Source organism: Furipterus horrens, unplaced genomic scaffold, assembly GCF_987537825.1.
Source record: "Furipterus horrens unplaced genomic scaffold, mFurHor1.1.pri manual_scaffold_4, whole genome shotgun sequence".
Taxonomy (NCBI): domain Eukaryota; kingdom Metazoa; phylum Chordata; class Mammalia; order Chiroptera; family Furipteridae; genus Furipterus; species Furipterus horrens.
In genome coordinates this window covers 141,949,280-141,974,226 of record NW_028327174.1, presented here as the reverse complement: position 1 = coordinate 141,974,226, position 24,947 = coordinate 141,949,280, and the positions used below count along the sequence as shown (strand labels likewise).

The window sequence follows — 24,947 nt, the reverse complement described above, 5'->3', positions numbered from 1 at the left end:
ACTGACAGTTGCCAGATGGAAAGGGGTTTGATGTGAAGGGTGAAAGGATTAAGAAGGACGGATTGGCAATTGCAAAATAGCCACGGGGATCTAAAGTACAGCACACGGAACATAGTCAATAATATTGCAATAACTATTTATGGTGTCAGATGGGCTCTAGGCTTACCAGGGGGATCACTGCAAAAGGTATATAAATTTCTAACCACTATGCTGTACACCTGAAACTAATATAATAAGGAATGTCAATTGTAATTGAAAATTTTTTAATTGAAAAATATATATAAAACCTCTATGGACTAAGAGGCTTAAACAACAGTAAAAACATTTAGTTCCTTACAGCTCTGGAGGCTGGAAGTCCTAGATCAGAGTGCCAATATCATTCTCTTCATGGCTTGCAGATAGCCACTTTCTTGATGTGTCCTCACATGGTGAAGATAAGAGATCTCTCTCTTTTTTTATGAGGCCACTAATCCTATCCTTTTGACTTCATTTAACCTTACTTATCTTCTAAAATCCCTGTCTCCAAATACAGCCACATTGGGGTTATAGTGTCAACACATGCGTTTTGGGGGGACACAAAGTCCACAGCATCTACCTAACCACCTCAAATGGGATCCTGTTTCCAAATTCTATTTTAGGACTTGTTTCCTCAGACTATTATTGGTACTGTCAGTTTTCCCAGGAAACAAGACTCTGAGATGCTGAAATTTTCATCCAGGTGATTTATTAGGGGATATTCTTGGGAGCAACACCTGCAGGTGGGTAAAAAAAGCAGGACTGAAACTGTCATGCAACAGAGTCATCAGTTGCTCCCACAGAGATGTCTCAGATTGAGGCAAGGGGAATGAACTTTGGTACGTCTCATAACCAGTCTTTGGATGTGGGCTGTGTCCTGAGAAGAAGGGTTAAACTTGTGCGGGCAGCTTTTTTCAGCCAAAGCAATTCCCAGAGAGGGACCTGGCTGTCAGCCTCGGCAGTCGTTACTCCTGGGAACTGGAGTGATGGGTGTGTTAGTTCTGGGAGAGATCTGGGGGACATACAGCAGCATCTACGACCAGACACAAACAAAAGATTTTGATCAAAGATTACATGATAGGATAAGACTTAATTAATTGTGAAAAATAGAGGCAAAATGAGGGAGTTAATTTTGTTTAATTAAATATCTGAATATTAAACTGATTTTTTTCTGTTTTAAACTACTTTTTGAAAATATTTTTGCTTGGTGTGCTTATATTACACTCTAAGCTATATATGGATGCCACTATTAAATGAACAACACTTACAAAATATTACAAATAAAATTAATCTTATATAACATAATATAAGATAAATAGAGCTGTTCTTAACAGTCAATTTCTAAAAACAGAAGCTAAAAATGTTTGGAACATTGTGTTATTACTTAATCTTTGATTTTTAGAAAAGTAAGCTATTAATTTTACTGCTTTTAAACCAATTCCATTTTCTTAGTGAACAACCTTGAAAATTAAAAAGTATAGCAACTGTTTTTAAGTTTCACTATATGTCAGTTTATTTATAAATACTATGTGAATTAGCACTCATTCCTAATTTGTGTCATTCAAAATAGCAATATTTACTAAGGTGTAAATTATTGAAAGGAAAAGATTTTACCAATAACTTAAAAATTTCTTGAATGTTCAAATAATGCTACAGGAAATTGCAGAAAATATTTCTCCTATTTGGATGTGACAACTTGAAAGTACTGTAATTAATTCCAACCTGTTTGGAAAAACCTCAGCCTTCGGTGTGACTTTATACTTGTGTATAAATGTTATACTAGAGAAATGTTTATAGCTCATTAATCAAGCACCTTTCATTACATAAACATATCTATTCAGAATTTATTCATGGCTCAGTGGAAGAGACAGAAAAATGCACAAGTATAATTCAGAAAATGAATAAAAGAAATAACAAATAAATATCAATCTTTTTTGGATATTTTTAATCTTACTCTAAAATGGGTCAAATTTAGAAATGTTCCTTTAAAAAATTCATCAGAAGTCCCAAAAGAATTAATAATACTTAAAACTTTATTTATAAATATCTACACTTGTCACTTGAGAGAAGCACTTCAACTATTTATTTTCTTTGGTTGTGGCAAGTGCTAGATGCTTTTTGAGTAGGGTACTCTATTTCTGCCCAAATACAAGGAGTGTGAGAATTATATGCTATCATAAATATAGCTTACTTTTGACTCATAATATGACTGGAACCTTCACCAATAGCTTGAATAATACATACTAATCATTCCAAAATGGATCTTTGGGGAAGAGCACTTCTGTTCTGTCTATAAGAAGTTCCTATAATATAATAGTATTTCAGAGATAACACATTCAAAAACAATAACATATTCAATAAAGAATAAAAATTGTGCTGGCAATTGAAGCTCTAATGCCAACATTTATCATAATTACTTAACCAAAACTAATTTGTCATATAAATCTCTTGTATATATTTTTTCCTAAAGCTTCTTTCCATTTGTAATCTCATAGTCTCACATTTTCCAGATAAAGTTAGAGGGACAGGTTCTGGCTTTGGATTCTCCCTCTTTGCATTTCAGACTTGTCTTTTTAACTCACACTCACATATCTATACTTGTAGCCAATACTTCTTTCAAGAACTCCTGATCAAAATGTCCACCTGTTCACTGAGTATGATCTAGGTGCTTCCTTCCTCTTAACCCTCCCTAGGAATAACTTTAAAATATTTTCTCTATTCTCTGTTCTCACTGCTTCTGCCTTAGCTTAGTCCTGCAACATTTCTTGTTTAGATTATTACTATGGTTTCCCAATTATTCTGTCTGCCTAATGTTTTATTCACTACTCAACTATTTTGCACATTACTTCTAAAATGTAAACCTAATCATGTCATTCTTTTGGTTAAAAACTTTAATGTGGCTCCACCGTCTACAAGAAAAAGCACAATATCTTTGACTTGGCAGAGACAGTTCACCATTGCTGGTCCCTGGCTACTTCTCCAACCCAGAGCATACTGCCCCTCTCCATGTCCTACAGTCATATGAACACATTCTCCAGATTCACACATTGCTCAGAGAAATGGGCCTATTTCCTTGGCCAGTAATTTCCATTTCTGTCTCACCGAATTGGCCAACTGCTCACCATTTTTATCTCATTTCTTACAACTTCTTATAAAGTTTGTTTGACCTTCCACTATAAATAAAGTCACCATATAATTTTTTTTTTTGTCTGAACTAGGACAACTTAGAGAATTAAAGAGAGTGAGACTAATACTAAATTCTGATGGATTTTGCAGCAAGAATCATAAACCAGAGCTTTCCTGGGAAAACTGGAACACATGATCCCTCACCTATAGTCAGTTATTCCTTTGTCCTTGTGCTTCTTACGTTATTTCAACCACTATCCTAGTATTTATTATATTATATTGAGATTATTTATAGATCTCTCTCAGCTACCAGGTCCTTGAGAATTAAATACTATGTTTTATTAATCTGTGTAATATGTGATAGAAGCTCTATAATGGAATTATACAAATAAAGGAAGCTCTGTAATGGAATTACACAAATAAAGAAACCGAGTTTATTAAAGCTGGTCTGCCAAAGTCATACACCCTACTTAATTTTAGATCCCCATTAAACCAGTCTTATGATAGTAAATTCCATGTGTTCATGCCAGGATAATTCTTAGAACCAGATTTTGGAGACATTGTGAGCAGCCAGGATAAGGAAGATGTAGATATGGAGGACAAACAACATAAAGGACTAGGTAGGGCCCCAAACCACAGGTCAAATGGAAGCCAGATGCAGACGAATTAAGGGTTGAGGACTTCTCAGTAGGAAAGCAAGGGTTAGATAAAATAAAGGGTCAAAAATCAGAAGGAGTTGAAACAAGCAACATGTGGCACTAATGACAAAGCGTCCTGATACTTGGCTGATTTAACCTTGGTCAGATTTGGTGGTAAAACTTGGGGTATGAAGCCAGTGATGACAGAGCATGTGACATAAGTAGACTTAGTTGACATCAGTTGTACTAATTGATTTGAAATCTATCTGTCTATCTATCTATCCTTAATAAGGTCCATACACACATGTGTGTGTAAACATGTGTGCAAATTTTAGTATGCACACATCTGTTTGTGTGTTCATCAAATTACATGCTATATATAAGCAACAAATAATTTTCATTTTAATTCATTCATTTAATTCTATAGAATTTAGGTTTTCTTAAATATGCTAGTTTTAAATTAGCTTATTTCTAGAAATGCACTAAGCCAAAGGCATTGTATGTTCTTGCCAATGAAATAAAAGTTTCTTAATAAGGGGAAGAATATTATTTTGATTACTCAAAGTTTTATTGCTTAACTTGAATGTCCCCTCCTCTGAGAGACCTCCTCAAACCTTCACTTAAATTATTCCAGTGGGGACACAAAACATGCTCAATACAAAAATACATCCTGGTCTGTAACACATTTTATTTGGAATTAGACATTTTAACTCTATTTCCTCATCAATCTGCAAGGAGGCAGAAAGTCTGAAAAGATCTAGGGCCCATATGCACTTGATAATACTGACTCTCTTCAATAAATAATTTCCATTGTATCATTTCCATTTAAAGATTTTCTTTCACTGATTCACTCTCCAAGAAACATTAGTAATGTTTCCCTTGGTATTATGCCGCTTTGAAGCTTGGCTTGGCCATTTTTCTCCACCACTGTTATTTTCTTTGTTATCAACGAAGCCACCATCTGCTTAAAAAGGAGGGTCCTTTAATGGCACTTGAAACCTAACAATGTCGCCTGAGGCAAAAATCTGAAGTTAGAAATTGGCGGACAACCATGTTTGCTTTCAGCACCGATGCAACCACCTCCCCTGGGCACCTAGCATTCTCTTGGGTTCTCTTGTTTATAGACCACCCTTGTAGCTCTGCCCTTCCAGACAGTATACATGCTCTTCTGTCAAAATCTCTCTCGTGTCCCATTCCATCTGGGGCAACTGTCTTCTATAAATCAAGGTGGTGAACAAATCCATGCTAAAGTGTTGCTAACTTATGTCCTGAATTGACAAAAATTTTCAACCAAGGAAGAGATAAATCTCCATGGTGCAATTATTGGCCAGAAAAGAATACATTTGGTAACTCAACAATTTTGTTGGCCTCTTCCCCCAAAACATATCAACTTGATTACCGCCATCCTGCCTGTGTATGACTCAGGCTAGGAAAATGTCAGTATTTGATTTTAATTTTCATGAGTTGTTGCTTTGTTAAACTGTTCTGAAAAATCCTGCCAGCTCTTTGTTAATAAAATACACTTAACTAGGTATGAGGTAGCTCAAATCCTAACTTCAGCAAGGTGATTTGGGAAAGTGTGACAATTGAAAATAGGTAACAACTACAGAGAAAGGCCTTTAGAGTTATAGAGGAGAGCTTTCTCTGCATAGAAGATATATTGCTCTCACCCTAACTCAGGCTGGTCTATAAAAGCCCTCCACTGGCAGCTGCAGCAAGCATTTTGTAAATGACATTATCTAGAAGGCATTTTGTAGAGGGCATTGTACATTGCACATTAGCAAAATATACTTCTGTACTTCCATGAATTTGTGAATTAGCAGATTGCACTAATGGCAGCCATAGTAATAGAACTAAGTTAATGAGAAACACTAAATGAGGCAAAAGAGGCTCTGTACTTTAAGAAATTGAAACCACAAATACTGCGAACTTTCTTGAATATAAGGAAATAAACCAACACAAATGAATATAGGGCAAAGTAGATAAGAATCATATTGAAAAACACTGCAGGACTAGTTGGACTAAAGACAAGTAGTATTATAAGAAGATACTATAATTTCTTACAGGGGAGAGAGTGGTGGATTACAAGTCAACCTGTACTCTATATATGATATGCATTTGTGTGTACAATACTTATGCTTATGTTAACTCATAGTATCTGTTAAAAATTTTACTTCCATATATTTATTTCTGTAATCTTTTTATTATTTTAAAAAGGTAAAAATTTGTATTAAAATAAATAAAAGAAATACCTGAATTGGAATTGGAATTAATATTCCACCAGATTCTAATGTACTATTTCACATAAAGCATTTTAGTGGCTTCCAGTGGTGCTTACAATAAAATTTAAACTAATTTAATAGCCTCTGATTCTTGTATCCTCCCTAGCCTGAAGTTAGTCAGTTCTTACCTTGATCATGACAATCCAACCACCTCACCTTTTCTTGGGTGCTCCTAACACCCAAAGCTAGTTCTTGATGTAGGGCCCTGCCTTGTGTTATCCACTCTGGTAGCTGAAAATTCTCTTTTGCCTGTTCTTATTATGGCTAACTCCTTCTAATTCAGGTCTCAATCTAAATATAATCTCCTCAGAGAAACCTTCCCAACTCTCTATATTTAAACTGGTTTCATCTTCATTCTCTTGCCGATCAGAAATCAGTTTCTTTCCTTATAAAACTCCACAAGTGTGTGTGTTTCTCTTTATTTCTGTTCAGTCATGTGTTTCCTGCTCCTCCCATTGTACCGAAAGCTGTGTAAGGGTGAGGAGCATGTCTGCCTTGTTCACTTTATGTCCCATACCTAGCATGGTATCTGGTTCTCATTAGCTGATCCTCTTAGCTGGGGTGGGTTTCATAGAGACTTTCACAAGACACACTCTGAGTGCTAATTCTTTATTGGGAGAGCCCACCCCAGGACAGCAAGACTGAGAGAAAAAAAAGGAGAAAGAACAAATATGAGAGCACAGTAAAGGCTCTCCTTTATCAAGCTGGTTGCAGCTATGCAGGACACATAGCCAGTTGGTCAGACATGAAGGATGTTTCCAGATGAGTTAACCACCATCACTGTGATTTGGAGTGTTAGGATGGAAAGAGAAAGGAAAAGAAATGCATATCCTGCTTCTTTGCTCTCATTGATCAAGGTTCTCCAATATATAGTTAACTCACCAACCTCTTATATTACCAGCACTGCACAGTGACTAGGGAAGCTGGATTCTATGCCCTGTGTTGTGGTGCTCTGAGTTACAGTGGGGTAGCAGGAAAAAGAATCCATTCAGATCTGGCCAGGTCAAGCCTGGGTTCCAGATCTCTGCGGAGGTGGTGCCAGAGCTCAGCACTCACTAGGGGAGACTGAGAAAGTATGTGCTGCACAGAGATGAGTAACTTTAGCAGCAGCCATAGCATTACCCGTGGCAGCCAGAGTTCTCCATGACCAAGAGCCCAAGGGCCCAGGGAACAGGTGAGGCCAAAAACATTGGAGGAAGCATGTAAACATCATCTGACTTGGCGCTCAAGCTGTTTTTTGAATAAATCATAAATGAATGTATAAATTTTATGCTGGTAGTAGGCTGACTTAGAAGGTAGATTCGTTTAGATCCTGAATATCCTTCGTTTGGATATTACCTTTCTTTTCTTTTCTTTTTTTTTTTTTTAATTTTTTAATTTTTATTTACTTATTTCCAGAGAGAGAGGGGAAGGGAGGCAGAAAGACAGGGAGAGAAATATCAATGTGTTGCTGTCTCTTGCATGGCCCCAACTGGGAACCTGGCCCACAACCCAGGCATGTGCCTTGACCTGGGAATCAAACCAGCAATTCTTTGGTTTGCAGGCCAGCACTCAATCCACTGAGCCATACCAGCCAGAGTGGATATTACCTTTCTTATCATGCTAAATGACTCATTACTACCAGGCTTACAATTGAACAAAATCTATTTAATTATGCCAGTTCTGCCCTGTATTTCCAGGTCAATGTACAAACACCCTTATCCTCCTCTCTGTACAACTATAGTCTTCTACCCACTCTCAATCAGTTATAGCTCATCTGCTTTGGTCTGGTGCAATTTTCTATATTTCAACAGATCAATCAACATCTATTTATTGGGTGTCTCGTGTAGGCAAGCAGCATAGAAGGAGCCATTGACTGGGAGTTAGGGGAGCTGGATTCCAATCTTAGCTCTAATTTCATGCCAGATAGTGTTACAGCAGGCTTGGCCACTGGGCATCCTAGCAAGGGATCAGTAGGAACAAGAAGAAATCCAAAATTGAGTGGCTTTGAGGACAGAGGTATTAATCTGGCTGATGCTTAAAGAGGATAGCCTGTAGCTCAAATCAGAAGGTCCAAATGGCATGAAAATTTGGGGTTTAAATTGAGTAGCCATTGATATGTAAATTAGGTTAATATAGTGAGTGGAGAACTACATAACTGAAGCTTAAGACAAGAAGGACAGTTTTGTAGTTGACATATTTTGTCATTTGGTTTGATTTGAAAAAAGACTTAAGCCCTGCAGCTTAGAGTATACAAAGCTGATACCAGCTGCCTAATAGAAGCCCAGCAGAGAGAATGGAGCTGTAATTCATTGAGCATCTGCTATGTCCTAGGCTGAGCACATACCAATATACCAGTTGAATCGATCCTCACCAAAACATATGTGCAAGTTTTATCATTTCTGTTTGAGAGAGTAAATTGAGGCTCAGTTAAAGTTATGCAACTTCCCTAATTGAAGGAAGTCAGATCTATCTGGCTCCAAAGTTTATGGCCTCCCACCATATCAAGCTAACATATAGAGAAGCGAGTCCTGGGCTGTGGGTGTAGGGGGTGGCAGTCAGGGTTTTAGACTTATAACCCAGCAGTCCCGAACAAGAGCAGAGCTTCAGTCCCAACAGGGTTTAGGGGTTGGACTCACTCCAGGACCCTTATTACACATCCTTGAAAAAATAATTCCATCTTCAGTGCCCTCCCTTCCCATGTACAAATGAGATAAAGTCTCTTTCCAGTTGTGCCTAGAATTTATCTTCTTGTCTCATTTACTGGGACTGTTGTGTGAACTAAAGAACAAAATTAAAAAAAAAAAACATAAGAAAGTATGCTCTTCTTGGAGAAAAGAATATTCATAAAATTGGTATTAGTAATACCAGATAGGATGCGATGACTCTTGGTGTGTGTGTCTGCATGTCTGTGAAATAAATACGATAGGATACGTTTCCAGAGGGTTCATCATTTTGGAAGGGGGAGGGGAAAGCAAGAATGAGGTCCTGGTGTAGAATGAGGGACTTGGTGGGATCTGAGGAGGTTGTGTCTGTCCTCAGGACCACCAGGATAGCTTCTGTAGACCCCTCAGCACAGAGCAAATATTTGGTTATAACTACTCCCTCCTTCTGGACCCCTCCCCAAAATACATACACAAGAATATAAACTATAACTTTCCCCCAAATCTCTGCAATTGGTTTTCATTTGGCTTCGTGTCCTACTTGCTGGATTAAAAGAAATGTTACCCACCCTTCTTCATCTCATAATTTTGTGCCCCATTCCTTAGTAAAAATATAGGTCTTACTTTTCATCCTCTAAGATGTTCAAGGAGGAGGGAAGGAAAAAAAGAATACTAGAATACTGAAAATAAAACACTTAAAACTTTGGATTTCCTTTGAAGTTAAGGAATCAGTTATTTAGAATTCCATTTTCTGTTCTATTTAATTGAAATAAAGAAATGGAAATGAAAAACTTGTGTCAAGGAGATGACACATGCGTAGAGACGAATAGCTTAGTCTGAAATAGAGTAATAGATAATAGCATTCATGGCTAAGCAAACTATATTTGAAATTGCATACAGATTTCCTGCATGAGCTAGTTTCTCCTTCAATCACAACTTTCCTATGCATTTATCATTTAATCTTATCCAAACGGTGAAGTTTTTAGAAGTTGAACATAATGTCCTTAGTTGCTTTTTGAGCTGTGCATGGATAATGAAAACAATCACATTTCTATTTTCACAACAATTAAAGATAACTTTTTGTGTATGGATAACTCAAACCCAGCCAAATTATAAAGCTGAAACTTTCCATGTGCCTAATTCTCAAGGCAAGTAGATCCCTGAGATACTTTTAACCCTTTTCCATAAAGATAACATCGTTATATATGTAGCTCAAAGTCCCCAGGCCTCACCAGCCTGTATGTACAAATGCTTTCACACTAACAACTAAGCATGGCTTTTCAATATTAAAAACATTTAACCAGAAATTCTATTAAATACAGTATAAAGTACAGGAAAAGAAACCCATCTCCTAAATATGACAAGTATTAAAATTGTGTCAGATTTGCTTCAGACATATTTCAGGGGGAAAGCTAAGGAATGCACAGTACACCCCTCGCCTGGCTCTCCTCTCTCAAGGGTCACCTCCACTGAAGTAACTAGGATTCCTGTATTCCTCTCCATCTATACTTTTGAAAAATGTTTAGCATAAATATACATATATGCATCATTACAAATATGTGTTTTAAACATATATGTAACTGGCGGCATATTGTACTTATCCTTTTGCAATCTGCTTTTTCCACTCAACATTTTGTTTTTGAGAATTATCCATGTTGATGCAGATAGAAAGTTAAACAGTATTTCAGACAGTGAAAACATCACAGCTCAGTGAGAAAATCTTGCAAAGCCTGCACAGCATTTTGTGGTTATCCTCAGAAACTGCTTCACTTTCAGGTGCTTTGGCTTCACTGCCTCAGCTGCTGACTTAAGTTTCTTCTGACAACCAGGCTGGTAAACCTGGGACTTTAGATCCAGTTGTCTTCACTGCCGCCTCTCTCAGGGCTGGTGAAGCAACCATTCTGCCCTCACCCTCTGCTCCTAAGACATAGACTTCACCAATGTCTTCAGGCACCAGTGTCCTCAATACTTACAGCACCTGATGAAGCAATAGTTTGCTGTAAAATAAGAAAGGGCTCTCATGCTTTTGTTTAACTATTAATAAGCCTACACTTAGGTGTTTCTTTTAGGTGTTTCACAATCTGAGTGAGCTCCTTTACTGAACACATAGAGCTGTAGACACTTCCACCCCCATCTCGGTAGGCACATTGCCTCCTGCTTTAGACTGGGTTGCAAGTTCAAGTTCTAATTGACAAGATGCTTGTTCATTCTTCTCCATCCCTCAAGCTGGGTTTCTGAGTGAGTCTTCTTCCTCTCAAGCACCTGCTATATTTTCTTAAAATAAAATTTTTGCAGCTTCCCATTTCAAATATTCTCATCTTCCACTTCCATGTAATTTATTAATGAAATTGATGCTTGGGGTGGGGGGCGAGATGGATAGGGAAAGCATACCACTCAATTTCATTAATCAAAGAACAACAAACCTCAGTTTTGGCTCAGCTAGGACCCTTAATACATCAGAATGTACTTGAGATTAAGAGGTCCATTATGTCTAGAATAGGTAAGCAAAGGGAGACATTACAAAATGTGGTCCATGATGACCTCATCCTTAATAACACAACTTCCCTTCATGGAAAAGGTATATAAGATCAGGGTGGTAAACAGAAACCCTGAGAGCCAATATCTCTAAATTGTTATGAAAAAGATTCTTCTGAAGATATAGATTAAGTTTACTCAAGCCCCACACCATTCTTTTCACGGATTGTCTTATTAATTGGTTGAATATGTATTTGTTGACAGATGAGCACTATTTCAGAGATTATACTCAAAGGTGTTGTTATATTCATCAGCCACACTTTTCATACATATTCTCTGTTAATACCATAAACATTTATAGAATTCTTACTATGTGCAAAGCCCTAAATCAGGCACCCATTACAGCATTAATCTTGTTCTATCTTGCACTGCAATCATCTATAAATACATTACTCTCTTAGCAGTATGGGGTTGTATCTTATTCATCTGTATGTGAATGTTTGATTCAAATAACAGTTCTATCACTCACTGCATTGGCTTTGGTGAGTTACTTAATGTCTTAAAATCTTTAGCTATGTGAAATTAATAATTTTCAATGTAGAAATTCAGAGTGAGGATTTAATTTAATGTATATCAAAAACCAAAAAGCCAGTATCTAATGAAGATCAGTTTTTCTTTTTCTTTTTGGTCCAATGAATGTTAATTAATGTTCAAGGAAAGTAGAGAAATAATCAATATTTTGGGGATGGGATTATGCAATAAATTTCAAGGAGCCTTGTAATAATCACATGGAAATATATACAAAGCTTAGGGAATACTTTTAAAGCTTCATGGCAGCTCCCAGTCATTTTCCTCCCTATTGCAACTATGCCTACTTATTTTTTGAAAGACAAAGGACACACACCAAGACCTTCAACCTCTGTATTTGCTAATCTGTACATTGTAAGTACTTAGCACAGAATTGACTCAGTGTCTGCATGGGGCGGCGCAAGCCAGCATGGGGCTGTGGCTGACTTTAATTTGGAATCCTGAGTGAGCCCCCTCAGCAGGACATCAGAGCTCATATCACCTGCCCCTGTCAATCATTTTGCCTTTCCCTCCAATTCTAGTTCAGATGAGACCCCCAAGGAATGACGGGAAATCATGCCATCCTCAGTGGCTGGCCAAGTTCAGCCTAATCTAAAATCCAAATTGGCTTAACAGCTTCTTGTTTTAAGAATAGTTTTTAGGGTTTTGATAGTTTGTCTCTGAAGATTCATTTTACAATGGGATGGCTGTATATAGACAATTAGCTTGCCATAGAAGGACCTTATTTTTAAAAGAGCAGATTTAATTTATCCTGCAATCAACAAAGTCCAGACAAGAAAAAGTCCTAAAGCAACGGAGAAAAGGGAGCATTGACAATGTGCAGAGTTGGCATTTCTCTAGCTGAGCTCAGGCTGTGACAATCATCTGTCCAGTCCATTTGTTCATGACCTTTTAAGACTCTTCTGAGCAGCATGACTTTTCACAACACACATACGAATAAGCTATCAAAGTAATGAATCAATGAGGGAACATGGCCAGGTAAACGAGTGACACTGGGTGCAGAATCGTCCATTTGGTTTGGTTACCTCCTTTCACAAGGTCACTAAAGGCCACACTGTTTGCTTTTTTCTCCATCATTTTTCATATACCTCACATCTTTTTTTTTACCTGCTCATTTTCCCCACATACCATCTTATTTCAATTAAAAACAAAAAGCTACCATTTATTAAATACTCCCAATTTATCAGACATGTTGTATGAGCTTTAGGTATATTATCATTTTCCTCACATATCAACCCTTTGAACTAGCCATCATATCCTCATTTTACAGATGTGGTAAACAAGACATAGGGAAATGAGCCAGCCAGTCATAAAGTAACTTAGTGGTGTAAAGATTTCATACTCTCATCTGCCTGACAACAGAAACTATATTCTTAATTAGTACTCTCTATAGCTCCGCACACCTGATCATTCATCTTTGAACTTTCAGAAGTTAAAAATGTCGTTCCCTGCCAATCTCTGGGAATATGACTGTCTATATTATAGCATTTTTGAGGCATTTTGTAATGTTAGGTTGATAGAGGGAAGTCTGCCAGACTCAGGTTTCCTCACAAAATATGTTGTCATCTCATTTTGCATACAATGAATCAGATTTAAAGTCACTGAATCTAGAACTGACTAAATATTGTCTTTAGATTTTTAAAACACAGGCGTGCACACTGAGCCCAGCAATTGCTCTTTAAGCCCAGCTCCCACTGAGCTGATTAATGAAGCATAAACAGGAATGGTCGGTCCTCCAAGTGACCAACATGAGCCAAAAGTTCAGTCTTGGGAAATAATATTCAGAAAAAATTTCCTGAGTGGTACATGATCCATCATTTTATCCCTGGACTAAGCCAGGGCACTGAAAAATTGAATAATGTTGAGCTTTTTTAGAATCATTTTTCCTGAATTTAATTGTATGACCTCTTGTTGGATTAGCAAACGCTATCAACAGGGCCACCAAGTGTGGCAGCAGGGTACAATTTCAGGGGGCACCTTCATATAGACAGTGTCTTCTGGAGTTATTCAGCTCTATGAATGTCACCCTAGAATTTACTAGAAAGATGGTATGAATCCCCTGCTCACTCCTTCACTCTGTATCTATACTAAAAGAATTCAAAAAAGAAAACTCTGACTTCACCTCCTGAACCACTGTGTTTCTCCTAATTAATTGGCATGCTTCTAATTCACAATTAAACATTTCTTTGACATATTTGTATAGTTTTTCTTAATGTTAGAGAAAGATCTATGCCCACCTTTAATAATTTCAGGCCTTTATAGCATACCTTTTTAAAATTATGATCCCCTTTATTATCCTTTTATCTGAATAACTTCATTTTCATCTTTTAAAAAAGTTACAGAATTGCATACATTTTTAGCCTGCTCAAATCCTTTAGGAATGAAACAAAAATATAATAGCATAATAATTAATAAATGTGTAACATTTTTAATTTCAAAGTTGTATATGCTAAGAGTAGATTTTAAAAGTTCTCATCACAAGAAAAAAATGTGTAATTATGTGTAATAATGGATGCTAGCCAGACTTACTGTGATGATAGTTTCATAATATGTACAAATTTCAAATCATTATATGATATTCCTGAAACTGATATGTTATATGTTAATTATATTTCAATAAAAGTTTTATAAATAAAATATTGTATATCTTTTTTATTATATTGCAAAAGCAGTATATGGCCAAATGGAAGTATTAGGTAATGCAGATTATCTAAAAAACATCAATAGAGAAAAAAAAGACCATCAAAGATTATCAAAGAAAAGCAAAAACACCCATGCCCTGAACCCAAATATTTACTATTTTGTAGCCATTTTTATTTTCAATGTACAGGGGGAGGGCACCCCAGAAAACAGAATTCCCTTCTGGAGTGTGGGACACTTGTAATATAGGCTTCCCCTGCTAGGTGAGTTTTCTAGGAACCCATTGTATCAGTGTACCAGCTGGTGCTGTGAGAGGCTGTGTTCAGCTTCAGTGAAATTTTTTTGAAGACTCTCTCAACACCTTTGCCTATTTCATGATGGATGATTTACAAGCGCACCTGCCCACAGCATGCTGAGTGTTCAGCAGTTTTTGGCCAAAAAATGGTATGACCCCCATGCCCCACCTTCCCTATTCACCTGATCTCACCCTGAGCAACTTTTTTTGTTTGTTTTCCTGGATTAAAAAAAAAGCCCTCCAAGGGAAATGTTTTGCCAATGTGGAAGAGGTGAAACTAAAAACAGAAGCACAAAAAGCATCAAAATCAACAAGGTTAAAAACTGTTTTGAGCAGTGGAAAAAAACATCTTGATAGGTATATTGCATAAATGCAGAGTGTTTTGAAGGTGACTGAAGTTTAAATACATAAGAATAAATATATGATTTTTATAAATTCCATTTTGGGGGCTCCTTCCTTATATCAATGCTTAAAACACATTTTCCATGTTCTTTGGGTGTATATACAGTAAAACTGTTGATTATTTTTTGGTATGGACATTGTGTTCTATTGCATGTATATACTGAAATGTAATTAATGGTCCATTAATTTGGGGCCTTTAAAACATTTCACACATTTCACTGTTAAACAGTGTTATATTGAACACCCTTGTCAATAAATATTTAAAAGCATCCTTGGCTGTTTCTTTCCAAAAAATAAGCTGTATTAACTTTTAAAGAATTAATAGAATTATAATTCTGATGTTATTGAAGTTTAATTCAACCAAGGTAGTACAACTTTCTCTCCTACATTTGTATCTCTAATTATACTGTTGACAGTGTTTCTCAAACTTCCTCTTATTGAAGACAGATAATAATGGTGCTCTTAATGTTTCTATGTCATTTTTAATTATAAAGTTTCTTACATATTTACAACTAGGAAATCAGGAATGAATCCATATGCTAGAGCTGTCAATGATCTCTAGCTATAGTCTCGAAAAGTTGGTATCCATCTCTTCACAGTTTCCAGTGTAAATAAATGCTTGGTTGATTTTGGTGAGGTTTATAAAGACAGGAACCTGTCCAGAACTGTGATGAGTTTTCATACACAGAATACTAGCCTTTGTAGCTTTAAAAACACTTTATTAATTAAAAAAAAAAAGTTATCTTCATTGACTGCCTCCTAGAGCTTTGCTTCCATTGAGATTACCTGGGGCTTGAAGACTCCAGATTCTCCCATGAGCTGAGCCGAATGCTATTGTTTCCAAAATGCCCACCCAAATCTGCTACCTCTTCTTCAACTAAAGAAATGTAATCAACTTCAGAACTTCAAAGTACACCTCTGATTTTGAAGAGACTATTGGTATTGTTAAATCACAACGAAAGGTAACTTGGTGCTCTCCTACATACAAGTTAACTTAGCCCTGAGGGAATGTTCTGAGGCTGGTTGCTGTCCTGTCCCGGTGACTATCGATTTTATTGGTGCTGTGCTGGTTTCTGGGATGGTTACATGGATTTAATCTCTTTCTCATGGGTTAATGCGAAGCCTCAAGTTTACATCTGTTGTACTTTAATTCAAGCAGGAGTCAACTGAAGTTTTCTGCAAGAAAAAAATATTAACCTGGCCCTTCTTTTGCCCCATAGCTTTCTTCCTCACCTATCCCAGGTTCAAGCTTGGTGGGGGCGGCACGCTCCTCCCCACCATGAAAGGGGAGCTTCCCCTGCGGGCCTGTCTTGTATATTGTCTCCATATGCCACTGGGAAACCTCTTCTTGAAGTCAAGTGATAAAGTTGCACTTCTGTTTGCAATGGCACCGGTCCAGCCCGGGGCGAGACTGGCAGCTTTGTGAGAGCACTTCTCTGCGAGTCGCCAAGTGCAGGAGTGCAGCTGGAAGGCGTTTTCTCACTGTTGTGCCCCAGGACTGCGGTTAGTTGCAAATTCCTGTGAATGTGACTAAAAAATGTTTGTGTTTTAGCCACAATCACTAACAAATTATGCTCAGCTATTCAATGCACAGACCAAAAGAGAGCCTGACCCCATTATCAAAACTCAAGCCCAGATGGCGAGGAGTCCCAGCCTAATGAGGGCCTCTCAGTCATTTCAAACAAATTTCTTGTCAATCATGTCACATTGCACATGGGGTCTCCTTTCACAGGGATCCAAGCTGAGAATTCAGAGGCCTTCCAGAGCAAAGCAGTGCCTTCCTCCTAAAATTATTTACTCGTTTTTAAAGAGTCTTAAGAACATTTCCTCTTCTCACCTTTTTGTCCCTCCCCTCATAAGAAAAAAATTATTCTAGTCATTCTGTCTAAGCTTGATGACTGTATTAGACTGAAATCTCAACATGGAGCAGCCAGAATGGCTGAAGTATATTATTGGCCTGTTACTCAGAGAGCAAACAATAGGAACTGAGAGAAGGACTATATCAAAACTTTATCCTATGGTTTGTGCTTCTGAGTTCGAAATACATTTACCAGAAACTGTAATTCCAGGATGCTATTCTCACTCTGGTAATGATGAAGAGTTAGAAAGGGAACCACACCATTGTCTGGAACTTGGTAAAGGTTCAGATAGCAGCCCTGTATTTCCATCTTTCTAGGTGAGAGGCAGAAGAACTCTGCCCTCTCTGCCAAAGGGTTCACCCACATCGATCTGTGTTCAATCTGTCTACTACTACTACATTTGGTCATGCCTGCTTCCTCTTTGCCTTCCCCCACTATCCATACACCATGCATGCGTCTTTGACTATGAAGTGTCCTCCCTAATGTTCTCTCTGGCATCCCACGCAGGCTGTCACGCTTGGCTGTGGATTCCCTCCCCCAGAGAAGCAGCCACAGCTGTGTGTCCTGTGAAAGGACAGAACCGCTTGCTGCGCGCGAGGCAGAAGAAAAGCAGCATACACCACAGTCCTAATTGCCGGTATGGGAGACCTGCAAGAAGGGAGGGAGGGGAATGGAAGAGCAGGGCCAGCTGTGAGCAGAAGGCCAAGAACAGAGGGCTGAGGGAAAACCAGCCACCATGTCAGGAAGTTCTGGAAATTGCTGTTTCTGTTACTGCTGCTAGAGATCCCCAAAACAAAAGTCTGACGGTGTGAGGACTGAACTCCATTTTCTGTGTGAGTTTGAGTATAGAGAAAGATAAACAGAACCTTTCACCAATAGGCATATTTCAGAGTTCAAGTATGACATGACAGGTCCAAAATAGATTCCACATGATTGGAGTAGGTCCAGAATCGCAGTCCCTGAATAGCAATCAGTGCTGGAAGCTAAGAGCCGGCATCTACACTCCTCACATAAAACAGGGAAAAAAACAGCAAATCCTACACAGCTGTTAGAGAATACAGACAATCCATACGTGGAGTTTTATGCTATGGGCACATTTTCTTAAATTACTCAGCTTAGTTTAAATTGAGAATCTCTTTGACTTTTTACGTGTCTTTAATGAATACCCAGAACCTTACAACAACTTGCATTTCATGAATTTTCCTTTCAAAGAAAGAGAGTTATGTTCTTTGCAATACTCAATCCAGGCAGAACTAATGACCCAAGGGTTTCATGCTGGTTTATTTTCATGGAAAGCTCCTCCTAATTTGAAACCACATGGGTTACAAGCATCTCAGAAGAGACAAGCTAAAAAGTCCAGGATCTTATGACTTCATCACAAGATGGTGGGGGCTTCTTGTTCAGCACCAGGGCAGACTCATCTACAGCGGCAAAACTGACCCTCTCTGACAATTTGCACAGAAGAGAAGAAGCAAATGGAGGAAGGGAATCAGGGAGGAGGAAAAGAAGAGAGGTTAGCGAGGAAAAGCAGGCTACAGGAGTGATGGAGTCCATGGGGCCCAGACATGCCCTCTTCCATCTATAGTAACTATTTTCCTTTAAAATAGTCACCAGAAGGTCTTCATTATCAGGTCTTCCTCCCAGCTCCCTCCCCCCAATCTGGCTAATGTTTATCACTTTTTAAAAAACTTTAAATTTTTTGTTTTTTGAGAAGGTCAGCTTTAGGTCATTCTCTACCTTAAAAGCTAATCTAAAGGGCTCCTGTTTTAAATGTGTCCTTGTGAGAGATCATCAATCCATGAAATGTACCCTCTGCTATGGGGGGGCAATATATCATGAAAATAAGTCATCGGCAGCTGTCCGTCTCGAGAGACGATGGTGTAGCTTCTTAAGAGTCTATCTGCACCGCCGAGAATGGCTGTGCAGTCCGACTCGGGAGTGACACGGTATCTGTCTCCTCCCGTGTTGAATCGACATCTTGCGATGACGCTGGAGTGTCCTCTCCAGTGAAGCTGAAGCTACAGAGCCTGGGCAGGGTGATATGGAGGGTCTGCTGTTGCCCATGCAGCAGACCAGACCCCCCCTCTCTTCGCAGCTGAAGGGTCCAAGGGAAAGACGGAGTCAATACAGCTTGGCTTCAGGTGCACCGCAGGAGTTGCCGGTGTTGACTACAACGTCAAACCGCCTTAGGGACTCCGGCTCCAGATTTTCTGTCGGGGTTTACTCCCTTAGCCTTTCCCCTGAAGAGGTATGCCGCAAGGCAGCGGAGGTTTTTTGGAGTCAGAGTTTTCCTTCTCTGATGTGCCCTGACTGGAAGATCGAACCAGCGACACTTAGCTCGCAGGCCGACGCTCAATCCACTGAGCCAAACCAGCCAGGGGCATGAAAATAAGTAAAGTTATAATAAATGTAGAATCAATCACTTATGGAGGAACAGCTGCAGCAGTGTGTGTTAGAACTCCTCTTAAACTGACCAGGAAGTCAGCATCCTGCCTCAGACTAGGACACAAATGAGACAAATAGATGTTTCCCCTCTGTGTTGATATTCCCTCCATTATATGGATGTTCCCACGTGTCTTTGAAATTCTGTGACTTTTACTTTGTCACATCATTGACTATTTGAGTTTCCAGATATTTCCCTTTGGTTATATTTATAAAATTGTCCTTCAGTAACCGAGGAATAATCAAACCAAAGATCAGCAGTTCAGAATCCCTACAGGTTATCCTTCCAATGGGGTGAAAAATGTATGGGATAAAAATGACAAACTTCTTTCTCTCCTCATGCCATGGAATGACTAATGCAAACCTTAACAGCACAAAGAAACAGTACTTCCAGAAAAATTACTGGTCACTTCAGAGATTTGTTTTATTTCTCTCTATTATTTTTAGTGAATTCGGCATTATAAGATACTTGTTTAAATGAAGGCCTGTGATGGCTTGCTCAACTTTTATTATTAAGGTCACAAAAAAATAAAACTTCAGTGTATTGCAAAGCATTGATTTACAGTTTTCACAAATACCATGAAATTACATAATCTTAATGCTTATAGCTTATAGTAAGTTTTAAGGACCATCTGGTCTAGTTCTGTGCCTTCAGAGAAATAGGTATTATTATCTATAATTGATAGAGCATCTGAACTTTTCAAAAGCAAACTGTCTTGCCCAATTTCATCTAGCTAATAAAAAGTATTCTCAGAACTGGAGGACCAGACTTGAATCTTTATTTAGAATGAAAATCCAACCAGCCTTAAATCCATGGAGATAAAAAGTAGACTAGCCCTGACCATAATGGCTCAGTTGGTTGGACATCATCCCACAATGCGAAAGGTTGCCAGTTGGGTTACCTGGTGAGGGCACATGCCTGGGTTGCAGGTTCTGTCACAGGTCTGGGCACATGCAAGAGGCAACCAATCAGTGTTCCTCTCTCATATTAATGTTTCTCTCACTCTCACTCTCCTTCCTTTCCCTCTCTCTAGAAATAATAAAGAAATAAACAAAGAGAGGAAAGAGAGAGAGAGAGAGAGGAAGGAAGGAAGGAAGGAAGGAAGCAAGGAAGGAAGGAAGAAGGAAAGAAGGAAGGAAGAAAGGAAGGAAGGAAGGAAAGAAGGAAGGAAGAATCAACTAACTCATGGTTTCCAGGGGTTGGGTGGAGACAGGGGGAATGGGAGTGACTGCTTAATTGGGACATAGTTTGCTTTTGGGGTGACAAAAATGTTCTGGAACTATATAGTGATGACAGTTGTACAGTACTGTGAATGTACTAAATGCTACTAAATTGTGCACTTTAAAATGATGAATGTTATGTTATGTAAATTTTACCTGAAAAAAAAATAATGGGAATAATATATCACCTTTGACTGCAAGAAATCAAGAACAATGTATTGCTATTAACTATTCACCTTTCTGTCTCCTCAACTCCCTTTCAAGCTCTTTCAGGTCATGGAATGTATCTTACATCTATTTAGTCCTATAATACCCAGAATCATGTGTAATAATCCTATTGAAACCTTCCCTCAAAACAATGCCAACCAGCCTTTGAATAATCTCAGAGATCAAATTATTTTTTTGGTGAATGTGTTTATAACATTACCTCAGTTTTTTGTCTAACCTGTCTTACTACACTATTGAGTCAGATAAGACTATCTAAAACATGGAAAGAGCTAGTTAATCTCCTAGAAGTTATATTTTATATTATTTTATTTTTTAAATTCTCACCCAAGGATATATTCATTGATTTTAGAGAAAGAGGAAAAGAAAGAGCGAGAGAGAGCAAGAGAAAGAGAAAGAAGCATGGATGTGAGAGAGAAACATCAATCAGCTGCCTCCCATACACACCCTGACTGGTGATCAAACCCACAACCTAGATTTGTGCCCTATCTTGGAATGAACCTGCAAACTTTTGGTGTAGGGGATGATGCTCCAACCAACTGAGCCACTCAGCTTGAGCAAGGGTAAAAATAATTTAGTCAATGGTGTGCCCCAGTGGCACCTAGCATAGTTCTGTGCCCTACTAGATCCACATTAAATATTTGTCCAGAGGGTGAGAAATGACTCTCCCAGGAAGTGGGAAGGGCTGTTCCTGCACAAGAACAGAATGTTTAACCTATTTACTATAAGACTAGTAACACATCACATTTGATAATTCTAGCCCTGTTAATTCATCAAGACCATGTTCAAGCACAGCTCCCAGGCATTGCATTAACTCCAAGGCAGCTTAACAATTATTCCTCAACCAGAGAAATGTGGTGACAAAAGTCAACCCTGTATATTAATACCCGCTTAGATAGCAGAACAAGAAGCGAGTCTGTTATTTCAATATAGATCTATCTCTCACTATCGATCTTAATCTTCTCATGAAAACCCTCTCTCTCTAAAAGGAAAGCTATTAATTGAAAAGAGAGTATTTACTAATTTTAATGAGAAAAGACATGGCAAATTCAATACCAACCCAAGACATCCCATTTCAGATAGAATATATTTGTAAATAATGAAAGCAAGTTGATATAAGTAACACAGACTTAGAAGCTGTATATAAAATATAAGGAAGTGAAGTATATCCATATTATTTTCTTTCTACTACTGTCTTCAATAGTTCAAACTTTTAGGGGTTTGTGATTGTGTTTAACTCAACTGCTTAAAAAAGAAATAAATGTTACAAACAAAAAATACCATCAGTGCAAAATAAAATCTGAATTTAAGAGCTTCCAAACACGTGTAAATAATGCACTCATGTATCAGTCTTACAAGATGTTACCTCTTCATCCCTTTCACTTGACCTATACATATAGTACTATGCTGGTTACCTGGTTCTTCAGAAAAAAAGCATATGGAAACATAATTTTATTTTATGGTTATTTTCACAGACATAAAGAATGGGAACACACAATTTATACACAACAATATATGACACTCTTAATTATAATTTCCACAGAGCGAACTGATTTTCAAAGAATGCATTATTTGAATTTGCCTCTTTTACCCATAGCTAAACTGCAGATGCAATTGATAAATGAGTGTAGCACCAACATGAACGTAAGCTGATTTTTTAACTTAATGTTTACATTAATAAGACAAAAGTGAAACAAGGAAGATGCATCCCCCAAACTTTCCATGATTGTCAATTACAAACTTTCTTGCTGAACTGAAAAATAGACTTTGAATACTGGAGAAAGACTTCCTCAATCATTCTCTACTATTCAGTATATAATAGTAATTATGTATAGTATGTTTCCACCTTGTAGATACAATTGATATAAATAATTATCAGAGCATAGGTAATACTAAAATCTTGTTTTTATCTATGCTCTGATTTAAATTGTTATTTTTATCAGAGCATAGAAAAATAAAATAATTAGGTATTGATAACTTTGGAATATTATTGCTTTGGTGTTGGTATAGTTTTATAAATTGTAAGTACGTGCAATTTAATTTTTAATAATGGTTGCATTTAATAATTGGCTAGTAAACTCCTAAAAATCAAACAAATCAGTGTGTGAAAGCTATCCTTAGCTGGCCACGGCAGACTGATGTGTATAAAAAGTAAAATGTTTTAGATTCATCAAAACAGGGCATGCAATTTAAATTTTCCTTAGGATAGTCTTTGATTAGAAATTATTGGGATTGAGTAATTGGTTTTCCTTTTTCTATAAAAATCATGTTACGTCACATTTATTTAGTGTGCTTTTGCTTGAAAAAAAAGTCATTTCAACAGCAACAAAAAACTGATTTGTTCAAAAAGCAATATGACAATAGGGCAAAATGTCATTAAAAGTCATTTTGTGAGATAACTATGCATTATGAATAAGCAACAATTAAATTCACTTTGATATCATATGATGCCATAAGATTAAACAAAGAGATTGCATCATTTTAATTCATTTTCTTACTTGTCCTTGGACTCTCTCTGCTTCATAAGAACCAATCCTGAATCAGGTAAGAGTTATGATATACTTGTATCATAGAATCTTACACAAAAGTAGTCTAAAATGTCCACTGAAACCTGGGGTGACATGAGTAGAAAAATATTGCCATTATATTTTTACCTGGTCTACTTAGCTGAACAGTTGCAAAACATAGTTTCTAGCTCTTAAGGTTTTTCCTTACTCTCATTGCTCAGAGGTTATAGCTGTGTTTCCTTTACCTCTGAGGCCACAGAGTAACAATGTTATGTCAACAGGACACTGGAAATGTTGGCCATCAAACTGATAGTGGGGACAAGTCTTTTAAAAAAAGGGTAGGAACCACATTGGTCTTATTTTTCTCTAGAATTTAGATATGACTAAAATGAAAGGAAAACAAATATACACAGTAAAACTGTTTTAGATAATTCCATTATTCCTCTCAGGGATGATTCTTATAGTTTCTTTCTGGTTGAAATAGAACCATGAAAAAGGAAAACATACAATGCATCTTCCTTCTCAATGTATATTACAATTCTGTGTCTTGTGTGGGAGCAAAGAGATAGGTATTGCATTCCATCTCAGTACAACTTTCCCCAAAAGACAAAACTGAGAAAAGGACTTTGGTGCAGGTAATTTATACAAGTGGTGATCACAGGAATTAGGGGTGAGAGAGTGGGAAGAGTCACATGGGAAGGGAGAAAGACCCAATAAAGTGTATGTCATTATTTGGGTACTGAGGACAACCGGAACTATTGGGGAATCCTCTGAGGAACCATATAGAATGTACTTCAGATTTATCCTCTATCTCCATTTCCCATTGGTTGAGGGAATATTAACTTCACCACAGCTGGCAACTCCAGGGAAATCCCAGAGTCAACAAAATCTCTCCAGCACCTCTCTGTCAACTGCAGAAGTGTATAAGATAAAGTTCATATTTCCAAATGGAGACAAGTATGATTGGCATTGTACAAAAGCACCTTCTGGAATCTGCGAGAGAAATGGAATAAATATTTATACCACTCCTAATGTGATTGTCTACGCAGGAAGCTGGAAAGATGACAAGATGAATGATTTTGGAAGACTTGAACATTTTTCAGGAGCAGTATATGAAGGACCCTTTAAGGACAATATGTTTCATAGACTGGGGGCTTACACATTCCCAAATGGGGCAAAGTACACTGAAAATTTCAATGAAAGTAGGGTGGAATGTGAAGGACAATACACTGACATCCAAGGACTAGAATGGTGTGGTAACTTTCATTTCACAGCTGCTCTAGGTCTGAGACTAAAGCCACCCATGTAAACATTCTGCATTAAAGTTTTAATGTGGTAACTGAAGCTTTTGGTTGTGAGAAAAACAAATTTGTCATCTGAAATAACTTTATACACCACCTCTCTATTATAATTCTGCCAATAAAGCCATCATTCACATTTTTTAAAAAAGATGATGAGGTTGGGAACTTATCCTTCATCTCCATTTCCCATTGGTTGAGGGAATATTAACCTCACCACACTTCCAGGCTGTGCCACTCTTGGGTTTGAGCAAGCTCTAACAGTTTGGGAGCTGTGTTCCTGTCATATCAT

General features: G+C 37.7%; 1 pseudogene; it reads left to right on the top strand.

Annotated features, from left to right (window-relative positions):
* The first annotated feature begins 24,426 nt into the window (after positions 1 to 24,426).
* Positions 24,427 to 24,666, top strand: LOC150012968 (MORN repeat-containing protein 2 pseudogene; annotated as a pseudogene).
* The last annotated feature ends 281 nt before the right edge of the window (positions 24,667 to 24,947 follow it).